Here is a 12243-nt window from a genome sequence, read left to right on the forward strand (position 1 = left end):
ACAAGAACAAACGTAACATTTTAACAAGTAGATCTGTTTTTATACCACAGATTTGTGAGACACTAACTTCATGTACGTTCGAGTACACATTTCAAGTCCTGTATTATATACCAGAATCCCTTGGAGGGGGAGCATGGTGTTTGTGTATAGATCTATACAGGCTTGACAAACCCGCGCCCTGACTGTTAGCTGCAGTCCACCTTTTGGGGTGACAAACGTCATAACATTCCAACGCCTGAAGAACGTTGTGTATAGGCATTCAGAGTCAATAGTATGGTTATAAAACTCACAAGGGGTATTAAAATGCATTGATTTACAAGGTTTTCAAATTCATTGGTTCTTTTACATTTACATACATTTTAGAAACAAACATTGGTCTTGAGTGAAGGCTACTTTTATACTAGTAGAAAATATTGGATTTTCTAACCACAAACAAACGAAGATAAAACATTTCAGTTCATTCAAACATTGTCACTTAAATACTTATGAAATTCACCAGCTTAAATGCTGATCTACTCTTTCAAAATTACTTGTATGTCCCAGGGAATCAGTAATTTCAGGTATTCATTTCGCTTTTGATGAAGGGATGCTGCGGCGCCAGTTTAATCTCGTATTTTGACATCATATTGTAATTGAGTTTTGAACATGTAACTTTTGACAAATGTAAACTTTCAATTATATATATGATGGTTGTATTGCTTTCTTTACTATGTATTCATTTGTTACGTTACCACATGAAGTCATCCGCCCCCGAACGTTTCCGCCGTTCAGGTTTGGGGGTGTGACAAGCTGAAATGGAAAAACAAAGACAAATTCATAGCATACTAAGGCAACGAGTAAGTGATCCACCAACTTTAAACAAGGGTGATCCTGCAAAGTTGTACTCATTTGAAACCATTGAATCCAAAGTTTTGGGAAACCACTTGTACGAGTTTGATAAAAAGCCTAGAAGAAGCTATGATGTTGCAAATTCAGACATATGCCAACTTGGTTTTCCAATAAACGAAATGATGTTTATTACAGCATAGTACAACATCAGTGAAAAAATTGAAAATGCTGATGAATACACTTACTTGAAGATCAGATTTCATGTTGTACTTGCGAAGGATCAAGAGGAAGTTTGGTCTTTAATGAAAATCAAGAAAGTACTAACAATCAAGAAGGATGTAATGTTCGAGAACATGCTTCAAAACTTTTGATATTTCGTTGTTCGTGTAGATAACAAGGCATTTGATTTTACCATTGCAAATTTTCCCTTAATGAATCTAAATGACCTCATTCAAGTGGCATTTATTCTTAAAGACATGGAAGAAAAAAAGCTCAAAGGATATGATACTGATGTGTTCAGATTTGGTTTCGCACATATCAAGATATTCATAGATAACTACTATGATTTCTTGGCATTGACTGATGAAGAACTTGCATCAGGCCTTGGTAGAAAAGTTACAGTCTCTTGGGAATCAACTTTTCCTCAAATAGATTTAAAGAAGTATGCAGATGGGGAAATATGCCTTAAACCTTTTGGCATGGTTTTCGTAGGCAAAGATACGAAAGGGAATCCTAAGAGGTTTTTGTTTAAAGTCTCAGAGATAGAAAGATACACCACTTCGCAATATACGAATTTCATTGTTCGTATGAATAATTGTACGAAGAATAATAAAGGAGACAGGAAGGAGCTTAAAAAGATCATCACTTGGTATTCAGAAATCCGAAGAACAATGCACTCAGCTGTTCATAATCTCACAAACTGAATAGCTTCGACTGTTTACAAAGGGGGAGAATGTAGAGTCTAGATATTGTAAAAGTTGAAGTGTTTGTTTTCTTTAGTTTTGCATGTTAGTTATTTACTAAGTCTTCATTTTTGCGAAGCGTATATTTCAGGACTTAGTATATTTTTTGTACACTCAGGTTTCCTATAAATAGGGACTGAGGTTAGAAGTAGAGAAAAAAATACACGAGTGATTCATTAATCATTCACATGTTCTCTCTACTTAAGTCTGTAATCATTTTCTTCATCAATATAAGATCTGATTAATATTTACTTCTTGCATTCTTACTTTTCATTCATATAATCATGATTGGTTTCTAAATCTCGATTACAATTCTCTTCATAATCCTTTACCTAAAGCCTTGAAGCATATGGTGATTTTTGGTGAATGTTGGAATTCTGCACAACTTTTCCCCATCTTGCGAGAGCTATAGCTGCTAATCTGGGTAGAATTGGATGATGCTACAATCTCATGAAGTTCTAGGAAATCGACTCTAGTTTCCAGAAAGTCTGATTTCTTCCCAATTAGAGCTGTAGATTCGGTTTTATGCTTAAAACACTGAACGGGGGTCGGGCTGGGAAATTATAAAAAAATAATATAAAGTTTAGAATAAAGTAGTATTTTTGAAACATATACTTTATTTGTTAATTTCTTGTTATGTGAGGTGTTTAGGTGGGGCATTGAGAATTTCAAGTAAGTTGAATACGTGGAATAAAAGGATGATTTCTTCAAGGCTAATGTAACAAACCGAAATTCAGGTTCTACCATTTAACCCTTCATCTTTTCCAAGTTGTCATATTGGGTCCTTTATGTTGAGTGTTGATGTGCACAAAAGTACCCACTAATTTTAATATTTATGACCTAACAAACTTAGACTAACTATCCACTTATAGGCAGTGTACCTAGTCAGATTACAGTATAGCTTAGGTAAGTCGGGTGTCGATCATAGGGAACGGTGGTGAATTAATTTAAAATATTTGATTGTAGGCTACAGGTCACATGAAAGAATAAAGAAATAGTTTAATAAATCTCAAAATAACAATTAATTAACAACTTTCGATAAACTAATAGGAAAACAAATCTCTTCAAGTACTTTGATTTAGATAAATTACACCTTAAAAACATACACAATTGCATACACAAATTCATTTATTCATGTTCACCAATTCCTAAAATGATTAGATTCGCGTTCACTATAACTAATCCTTTAGCAAACAAGTCAATTTAAACAGTGATCAGTTGATTAAACTAACATGCTTCCTAGTGTTCAGTTCGTATCAAGCAAGACTTGTAAATATAGTTAATCGAATTACTAATTCAATTTAACCTCTTGTTGATGGTCATCAGACAAGGCTCACACATTAAATTACTTATTCCCAAGTTAATCCTAGTTTCACATTCGTTATTCTTAGACTTATAATCTTGATGGTCATCAAAATCATAAGCAACAAGTAATCAAGCATATGTTCATACAACTCAATTTACTTAATAATTAACAGCAAATAATTATCATTAATACGTAAGGATCTTCTAACAAGCATGGCAAGATAAATTAAACATAAACAAATAATTCAATATAGCAATTAGTCTAATAATCAAAGCTTCATTCAATCATAAACGCAAAGTAAAAGGTTTTTACACCCAAATCAGAAACTAAATACAGAATAGTAACACAATGGAATGCTAAATATGGTCACGTTAACAACCCATATGATTACCGACATGTATCCGCTCTCCAATCCTTCCGATCTCCCCTCCCGTTAGCTTAACGACCTTCCGGCCGCCTCCTAGACCCTCAAAACGGCAACTATGAAGTTTTCTTGTTGCACAAGTCGAAGTGGAATATCATAGATTATGAAACTGGTGGAATGATATGGGGTATTTATAGTTGATGGAGATGGCATTATATGCAATATTAGAGTTGGATTGGAATAAGGAAATTAATGTGTCTTACGGATTAAGCAAATAAAGATAAGGAAAATGGTGCTTGGGGAATAAGTAACTTGGAGGGAATTTCCGTCCAGCTTTTATGCTTCATCTTCAAGGCCGATTTTGGATAAGATAAGTGTCGAATTAGCCAAAAGTACCTCTCACATAAGTCGTATGAAATTTCGTCTAGTTTTCAGAACATTTTGAATCTCGTCAATTGGACTTGTGAGTCATCAGATATACCCGAAACACTGAAGAGGGGTCAATCTGACAGCAATATCCTATTTGCATCTTTTCAGCTCCATTCTCTTTCTTTTGCATTCCATCTCCCATTTTAACTGTAATTAAATATTTCAAAGCATATTAAATATATTTTAGTTCTAAATAATAACAATAAAGGCTAAAATATTAAGATATGTTATACATAAATATATATAAAAACACACATATCAAGTGTTAAGCTTGTGAGTACGCTGGGCGTACAAGGAGTACGCTGCGTGTACTCGCCCGCTTATTTTGTACGCGGTTCCATCCGGTTACGCTGGGCGTACCTAAGGTTACGCCAGGCGTAACCGACCCAGATTCAAAACCCTAATATGAGTTGAGGGCTATAAAAGGAATGAGATGGTCTTGTTCCTCAGCCACCATCTTTCAGAAAGGAACCCTAAGAGAGCATTTCCTTCGTTTTTAGCTTGGGTGTGAGTGTTCTAAGCTTCAAAGTGCCATTTCAAGGTGGTGAAAGAGAAGAGGACACCATTGTGGAGGCCAGAAGTTGATGTACTTGTGACTTGGGACCCAAGGATGAGGACATAGGGTGAATACTGATGCGGTGTTGGCGGTAGTATAAGGGCCCGTACTAACGAAGACACTGGACCAGTGCGCACTCTAGGTAAGAATCCTTTGGGCACTAAGGAACAAGTAGGATGGAGATTTTGAGTGTGATCATGCTCGAATGAGTCTTTGATATTATTATTATTATATTATATTTCAGAGACATCATGGTTGGGACACGCCATAGACCTGAGGCGAGCGGTGTGAGTGACGAGGAGATTCGTCAGATGATCCACGATGAGGTGGCTGTGGCGATCAGGGCCGAGATTCCAGAGATGTTTAGGTCTATCAAGACCACACTGTTGGAGACTTTTGATGAGCGGTACGCTGCGGTGACTGAGGCCGCAACCGCTGTAGCTACAGTAGCTGTGGCTGCTACCAGGCCTCAAGGAGGTGACTCGTTGTTGTTCCAGGAGTTCAGCATCATGAAGCCACCCGAGTTTGATGGGACGCGTGATCCGATTGCTACGATGAGATGGATTGCTGAGATTGAGGGATGCTTCTATACATGTTCATGTCCAGAGCATCTGAGGGTACGGTTCTCTTTGAACCAGCTTCGCTTAGGAATGAAGGATTGGTGGAAGTTCGTGACAGCGAACTTCACTCTTGCAGAGATTTCAGCGGTGACCTGGGAGAGGTTCACCACCATGTTCAGAGACGAGTATGTTCCCCCGGTGGAGAGGGAACGGCTGTTTCAAGAGTTCTTGACCCTCAAGCAGGGTAATGATTCGGTTACTGTGGTCACCCGGAAGTTTCATGAGAGGGCGACGTTCTGCCCTGAGGAGGTGTCTATTGAGTAGCCACTGATGAGCTGGTATTTGGGTTTTTTGAGGAGGGACATTCAAGAGTTCGTGTCGAACCCGACATACCGAACATTTGATGAGATCTAGGAAAATGCCCGGAAGAGGGAGATTGAGTTGGAGACTCAGGCCAGGGAGGAGGCCAATTCTCAAAGGATGGATCGGCAGCCGGCTCAGTCTCAGCCGACAGACAAGCGGACCAAGTCCGCTGATTCGAGGACTGGAGGCCAGAAGGGCCGCACTTGCGGGAAGTGTGGCGAGGGTCACGAGGGGGCTTGTCGATCAGGTGCATGCTAAAAATGTGGCAACGAGGGTCATATCGCCAGGGATTGCCCCAAGGGATTTACGGTTTGCTTCCATTGCAACCAGACCGGCCATCGGAAGGCCGAGTGCCCTCAGCTACACCGGGGATCAGCGCAGTGATTTGTGCCTGCTTCTAGGGTTACCGAGGTTCGACCGGTGAAGGCCGAGGCTCCGAAGGCTCGTGGGAGAGCTTTCCAGTTGACTGCGGAGGAGGTCCGTGCGGCACCCGATGTTGTGGCTGGTATGTATTCTGTATTTTATCTTTTGTTTGAGATATTGTGTTTATATGATGACATGCGTAGGTACTTTTCTTGTGAGTTTTGTACCTGGTTTGGTATTATTTGACTCGGGTGTGAGTCGGTCATTTGTTTCCTTGGCATTTAGTCAACAAGTCGAGAGGCGTTGAGTCGACCTCTGCGAGTTTCCATAGATGATGAGCGAGCAGTGTATGCTTCGGAGGTGATTCGAGGGTGTATCCTTGAGATCATTGGTGTGGAGTTCCCAATAGATCTGGTCCCGATTGCGATGGGGGACGTGTGTGTTATAGTGGGCATGGATTGGTTGAGCCGATTTGGAGTTGTTATAGACTGTGAGCGTCGGTTGGTGACGATACGAGATCCTAGTGGGGGAGTGCTTACAGTGTATGATGAGGGGACCCGATGTGGGTCAGCGTTTTGTTCGGCTGCCAGGGCGAGACAAAGTTTGCAGCAAGGCTACAGTGGATTCGTAGCCTATGTGATGAACACACGAGTGGCCGCGGGGAGGCCAAGTTCGATTGATGAGGTTCCGATAGTGTGCGAGTTTCCGGATGTTTTTCCCGAGGAGTTACCGGGCGTCCCTCCGGAGAGGAAAGTGGAGTTCCGTATCGATTTGGTTCCGGGAGTAGCACCTATCGCCAAGGCGCCTTATCGCCTCGCGTCGCCAGAAATGCAGAAGTTATCCTCGCAGCTTCAGGAGCTGTTGGGGAAGGGGTTTATTCGACCGAGTAGCTCACCTTGCGGAGCGCCGATCCTTTTTGTCAAGAAAAAGGATGGTTCACACCGGATGTGTATTGATTACCGGTAGTTGTACAAGTTGACGGTCAAGAACCGTTATCCGTTACCGAGGATCGACGATCTGGTCGATCAGTTGGAGGGAGCCTCTTCGTTTTCCAAGATGGATTTGAGATCGGGTGATCATCAGATGAGGGTTCGGGATGAAGATATCCAGAAGACAACATTCAGAACTCGTTATGGGCATTACGAGTTTGTGGTGATGCCTTTTGGGCTCACCAATGCACCAGCTGCGTTCATGGATCTCATGAACAAGGTGTGCAGACCGATGTTGGATCGGTCGGTGATCGTATTCATTGATGATATTTTGGTGTATTTGAAATCTAGAGAGCACCACGAGGAGCATCTGAGAGAGATTCTCGGGGTATTGAGGTCAGAGAGGCTTTATGACAAACTCTCCAAGTGTGATTTCTGGTTACGAGAGGTTCAGTTCTTGGGACATCTCGTCAAACAGAATGGGATATTGGTCAACCCGGCCAAGATTGAGGCAGTCATGAGGTGGGAGGTGCCGAGATCGCCCACTGAGATCAGGAGCTTTCTAGGATTGGCCGCTTATTATCAGAGATTTATTAAGGACTTCTCCAAGATCGCCATGCCACTTACCAAGTTGACCCGGAAGGGTGTTGCATTTTCATGGGGTCTGGAGTAGCAAACCTCATTTGAGACACTTCGTCAGAAGTTGTGCAAAGCCTCGGTGCTCGCACTCCCAGAAGGGATGGATGATTTTGTGGTGTACTACGATGCATCGATAACCAGTTTGGGAGCGGTGCTTATGCAGAGGGGGCACGTGATAGCATATGCATCGAGGCAGTTGAAGCCTCATGAGTCGAGATATCCCACCCACGATCTGGACTTGGGGACTGTGGTGTTCGCCCTCAAGATCTAGCGTCACTATCTATATGGGGTTTGGTGTACCATATACACGGACCACAAGAGTCTGAATTACTTGATGGATCAGCCCAACCTGAATATGCGCCAGAGGAGATGGTTGGATGAGGTAAAGGATTATGATTGTGAGATCCTATACCATCTGGGCAAGGATAATGTTGTAGCCAACGCTTTGAGCCGTAGGGCGGAGAGTGCCCCGATTCGAGACGTTTGTATGAGATTGAAAGTGATGACTCCGGTGTTGGACACTATACGGGGGGCCCAGGCAGAAGCAGTGATACCGGAGAACCGCAAAAGGGAGCGGGTGATCGGGCAGGTATTGGAGTTTGTTACCGATAGTCGAGGACTTATGACTTTTTAGGGCCGGATTTCGGTACCGTTTGTGGGTGGGGTGCGTACCATCTTGATGGAGGAGGTCCATAGGTTGATGTTCTTGGACTTAAAGAAGGAGTATTGGTGGCCCTAAATTAAGTGGGATGTTGCATGGTTCGTAGAGAGGTGCTTGACCTGTCGCAAGGTCAAGGCCGAGCACCAGCGTCCGCATGGTAAGCTGCAGCCATTAGAGATCCTCGAGTGGAAGTGGGAACAGATTACCATGGATTTGGTCACCAAATTTCCAAGGACTACTAGAGGTGTCAATGCAATTTGGGTGATTGTGGATAGGTTGACGAAGAGCGCTCACTTTTTTGCTATCAGTGAGAGCTCTTCTGCTGAGAGGCTGGCAGAGCTGTATGTGAGGGAGGTGGTATCGCAGCATGGACTTCCGATCTCGATTGTTTCAGATCGAGATGTGCGATTTACTTCCAAATTTTGGAAGAAATTTCACGAGGAGTTGGGTACGAGGCTGCATTTCAGTATCGCATACCACCCACAGACGGACGGACAAAGTGAGCAGACGATTCAGACGCTCGAGGACATGCTTCGGGCGTGTGTTTTGGACTTCGGCGAAAGTTGGGACACGTATTTGCCCTTGGCTGAGTTTTCCTACAACAACAGCCATCACTCGAGCATTGGTACGCCGCCTTTTGAGCTGTTGTATGGGAGGAGGTGTCGGACCCCCATATATTGGGGAGAAGTAGGGCAACGCGTGATGGGTAGTACAGAGATTGTACTCTAGACGACATAGCAGATTCAGCAAGTCCGTCAGAGGTTGTTGACCGCTCAGAGTCGCCAGAAGATTTATGCGGATAGGCGACGGTCTGAGCTCGAGTTCCAGGTTGGTGATTTCGTGCTCTTGAAGGTATCTCCTTGGAAAGGAGTGATCCGATTCAGGAAGAGGGGCAAGCTGGGGCCGCAGTATATTGCGTCGTTTAGAGTGATTAGGAGAGTAGGCAGAGTAGCACATCGTCTGGAGCTACCTGTGGAGTTGAGCCAAATTCATGATACCTTCCACGTGCGTCAGCTGAGGAAGTGTACAGCCGACAAGTCGGCAGCAGTGCCTCTGGAGGATATTCAGGTGGATGTGGGCCTGAATTATGCCGAGAAACCAATCGCGATTCGGGATCGGAAGATCAAGGTTCTGAGGAACAAGGAGGCGCCATTGACGTAGGTTTTGTGGCAGCATCGGAAGGGGTCCGAGATAACGTGGGAGTCCGAGTCGGAGATGCGGGAGCAGCATCCGGAGTTGTTTTCGGTATAAGACTTCGGGGACGAAGTCTGGTTCTAGTGGGGGAGAATTGTAACAGCCCGAAATTCAGGTTCTACCATTTAATCCTTCATCTTTTCCAAGTTGTCATATTGGGTCCTTTGTGTTGAGTGTTAAGCTTGTGAGTACGTTGGGCGTACAAGGAGTACGTTGCGCGTACTTGCACGCTTATTTTTTACGCAGTTCTATCCGGGTATGCTGGGCGTACCTAAGGTTACGCCGGGCGTAACCGACCCAGATTCAAAACCCTAATATGACTTGAGGGCTATAAAAGGAATGAGATGGTCTTGTTCCTCAGCCACCATCTTTCAGAAAGGAACCCTAAGAGAGCATTTCCTTCATTTTTATCTTGGGTGTGAGTGTTCTAAGCTTCAAAGTGCCATTTCAAGGTGGTGAAAGAGAAGAGGAGACCATTGTGGAGGCTAGAAGTTGGTGGACAAGTGTAGATCATGCCTTATAGTTTATATGGTGTACTTCTTGGACCCATTTCTAGGGTTTTTGGTCCCAAGATGGAGACTTTATGAGCAAGTAGTCTCCATAGGCCTAGATTTATCATATTCCAGAACTATATGAGTTGTATGTTCATAAAAACGCAATCTTGGACGTGAATGTTGAGCCATGCATTAGATCTAGACTTTTAGAGTAGAAAGGAAAGGTGTTAGAAGGTGTGGGGAACCTTATAGCCATGCAAAGGCTTAAAGGTTTTGACTTTATGGATTAAGAAGTATTAAAATGGCCAGATCTGGAATATGGGGTTATGTCTTAATCGTTTAAGACATTAGAATAGGAAAGTAAGAAACTGGGATGTATGCTGGGCGTAATCCCAGTACTCGCCGCGTACTGGGTCGCGTCCCCTATTTCTGGAATGCAAGCGTACGCCCTGCGTATAGGAGCTGGTACGCCCCGCGTACTGCTTACTGTTGACTTTCATTAACTTTTAGGGTTTTGGTCAACATGTGGACTTTCGAGCCAGGGAGGGGTGAAATGGTCTTTTACCCTTCTGTGGGATAGTGGAAAAGGGTGTAGCACAGCCTTGGAAGCCGTTAATAATTAGAATGATTATTTGTTGTGATTAGGCAGGGCTGGGTCATCTTTTTGAGATTCAGAGATATCGAGCACATGAGGTTCTAGACATCATACGAGGTGAGTCTTCTCATTATACTATACCTGGAAAGGTACCTATGTGTGACCGGAAGGTCTTGTATGCTATGAGATGCATGTTTTGTATGCTATGCGTTGCATGTTCCGTATACGTTATGTATGTGATATGTATGCTATGTATGATATGGGCCGGAAGGCATTATGATATGGAACAGAAGGTCAGGGAGTTATGGACCGGAAGGTCAACACGGGTAGGACATGAAGGTTTACCGGGTTGGGACGGAAGTCCCCTGAGACACATGGACCGGAAGGTCATGTGAGGTAGAGCCTAGAAAGGCGTATGTTTGTAAGTGGTATTTTGGGGAACTCACTAAGAATTTATGCTTACAGTTGTTGTGTTATGTGTTTCAGGTACTAGCGAGGACCGTGGGAAGGCGTCGGCGTGACTCGTACACACTAGAGAGGGGATTTGATTTTGTGATCTTGAGATACGATATGTTTTGATAACTATTGTTGGATATTTTTGAAAATATTTTATGTGAAAATGGTTGTGACAAAAATGAAATCTTTTTTTTGAAAATTACGTTGTTACAACTAAAGGTGTGTTCATAGTTTTAACTTACTAATGTGCAAAATTGAAACATGCATTCCGTAAATGGTGATTTGATTCACATTAGGGTGACCTAGTCATTAATTGTGCATGATGTTGATATGATAGTTATGATGCTTTAACTTTGGTGAATTTGATGCACATGAAAAATTCTTTTGTTGGTATGAGTCGATAATATTCTTAACTTTAGTGCATAATTAAAAACTATATCACATAAGTGGATTATTGATGGAAATTTGGACCATGCTAGAATTAGTAATGCTTGTTTTGTAAATCCTATTGTTTTCACATCGTGTATAGTTATTCCTTGGTATCTTTTGATATGAGGATATGATTGATATGTGCTAGTTGAATTTTCTTGCGGTGATTATGCCTAATGAAATCAATAGTCATATGTTATGCTTGATTGCTGGTATGTCATTTTGTTATGGGCTATATTGCGTGAATTTGTTGATCATCTAGCATACTCATTTTTGAATTAAGGTTGTGATGAATTGGTAGACATATGCTATAATGTGGTGATAACATGATGTATAACATCCAAAAATTTTACGCCAAATTTAAACTTTTCCAATCATAAATAAAACCAAATAGTATGTGTCTACAAAAATGTTTTCAATCATTATTCATCAGAGTGTCCCAATAACCAGATCATAAGGATGAGGAGCGGTACATTCACGCCTTCGCCTTGCCATGATCTCCTGAAGTACCTGAAACATTAAACAGAAAACTGTAAGCCAAAGGGCTTAGTGAGCTACCCCGCAAAATACCAATACCACACCGATAATACCATATCAATAACAGACCATCAATGACGTGCACACTGGGCCATCGGCCTAACTGGACTGCCCTACAGGGACTACAGTCTATCTGAATCTGTCCCGAGACTTCGGCATAACTAGACTGCCATGTGGGCCTACAGTCTCCCCGACCCACTCATAGGGTGTGTTAGCCTCCAGCACAAAGCAGGACCGCCTCAACCCAAGCAACAAGCAAATAACCATGTGTGCATAACTAACATATACTGTCGTATACAATCATCAACATATCTATCTCACTGATCATCAATCATAGCAATCTCTCATGACTAGAGCATCGACCTAGAAGGTCACTAACATACCAATCCCTACAGATGTCTATCTTGATCCCGATCTAACATATCATATCCATATGTGGCATACCATAACAATAACAACTAAAGGGTTGGCCTTGGTGCCTTAGACCCTATTCATATAGTGAGGATAACTCACCTTGCAGATGTCGACACGGTAGATAAGCTTCAACCCTCGGATCGCTGCCACAAACTCCACCACCT

Source organism: Lactuca sativa, chromosome 8 (assembly GCF_002870075.4).
Source record: "Lactuca sativa cultivar Salinas chromosome 8, Lsat_Salinas_v11, whole genome shotgun sequence".
Lineage (NCBI taxonomy): Eukaryota > Viridiplantae > Streptophyta > Magnoliopsida > Asterales > Asteraceae > Lactuca > Lactuca sativa.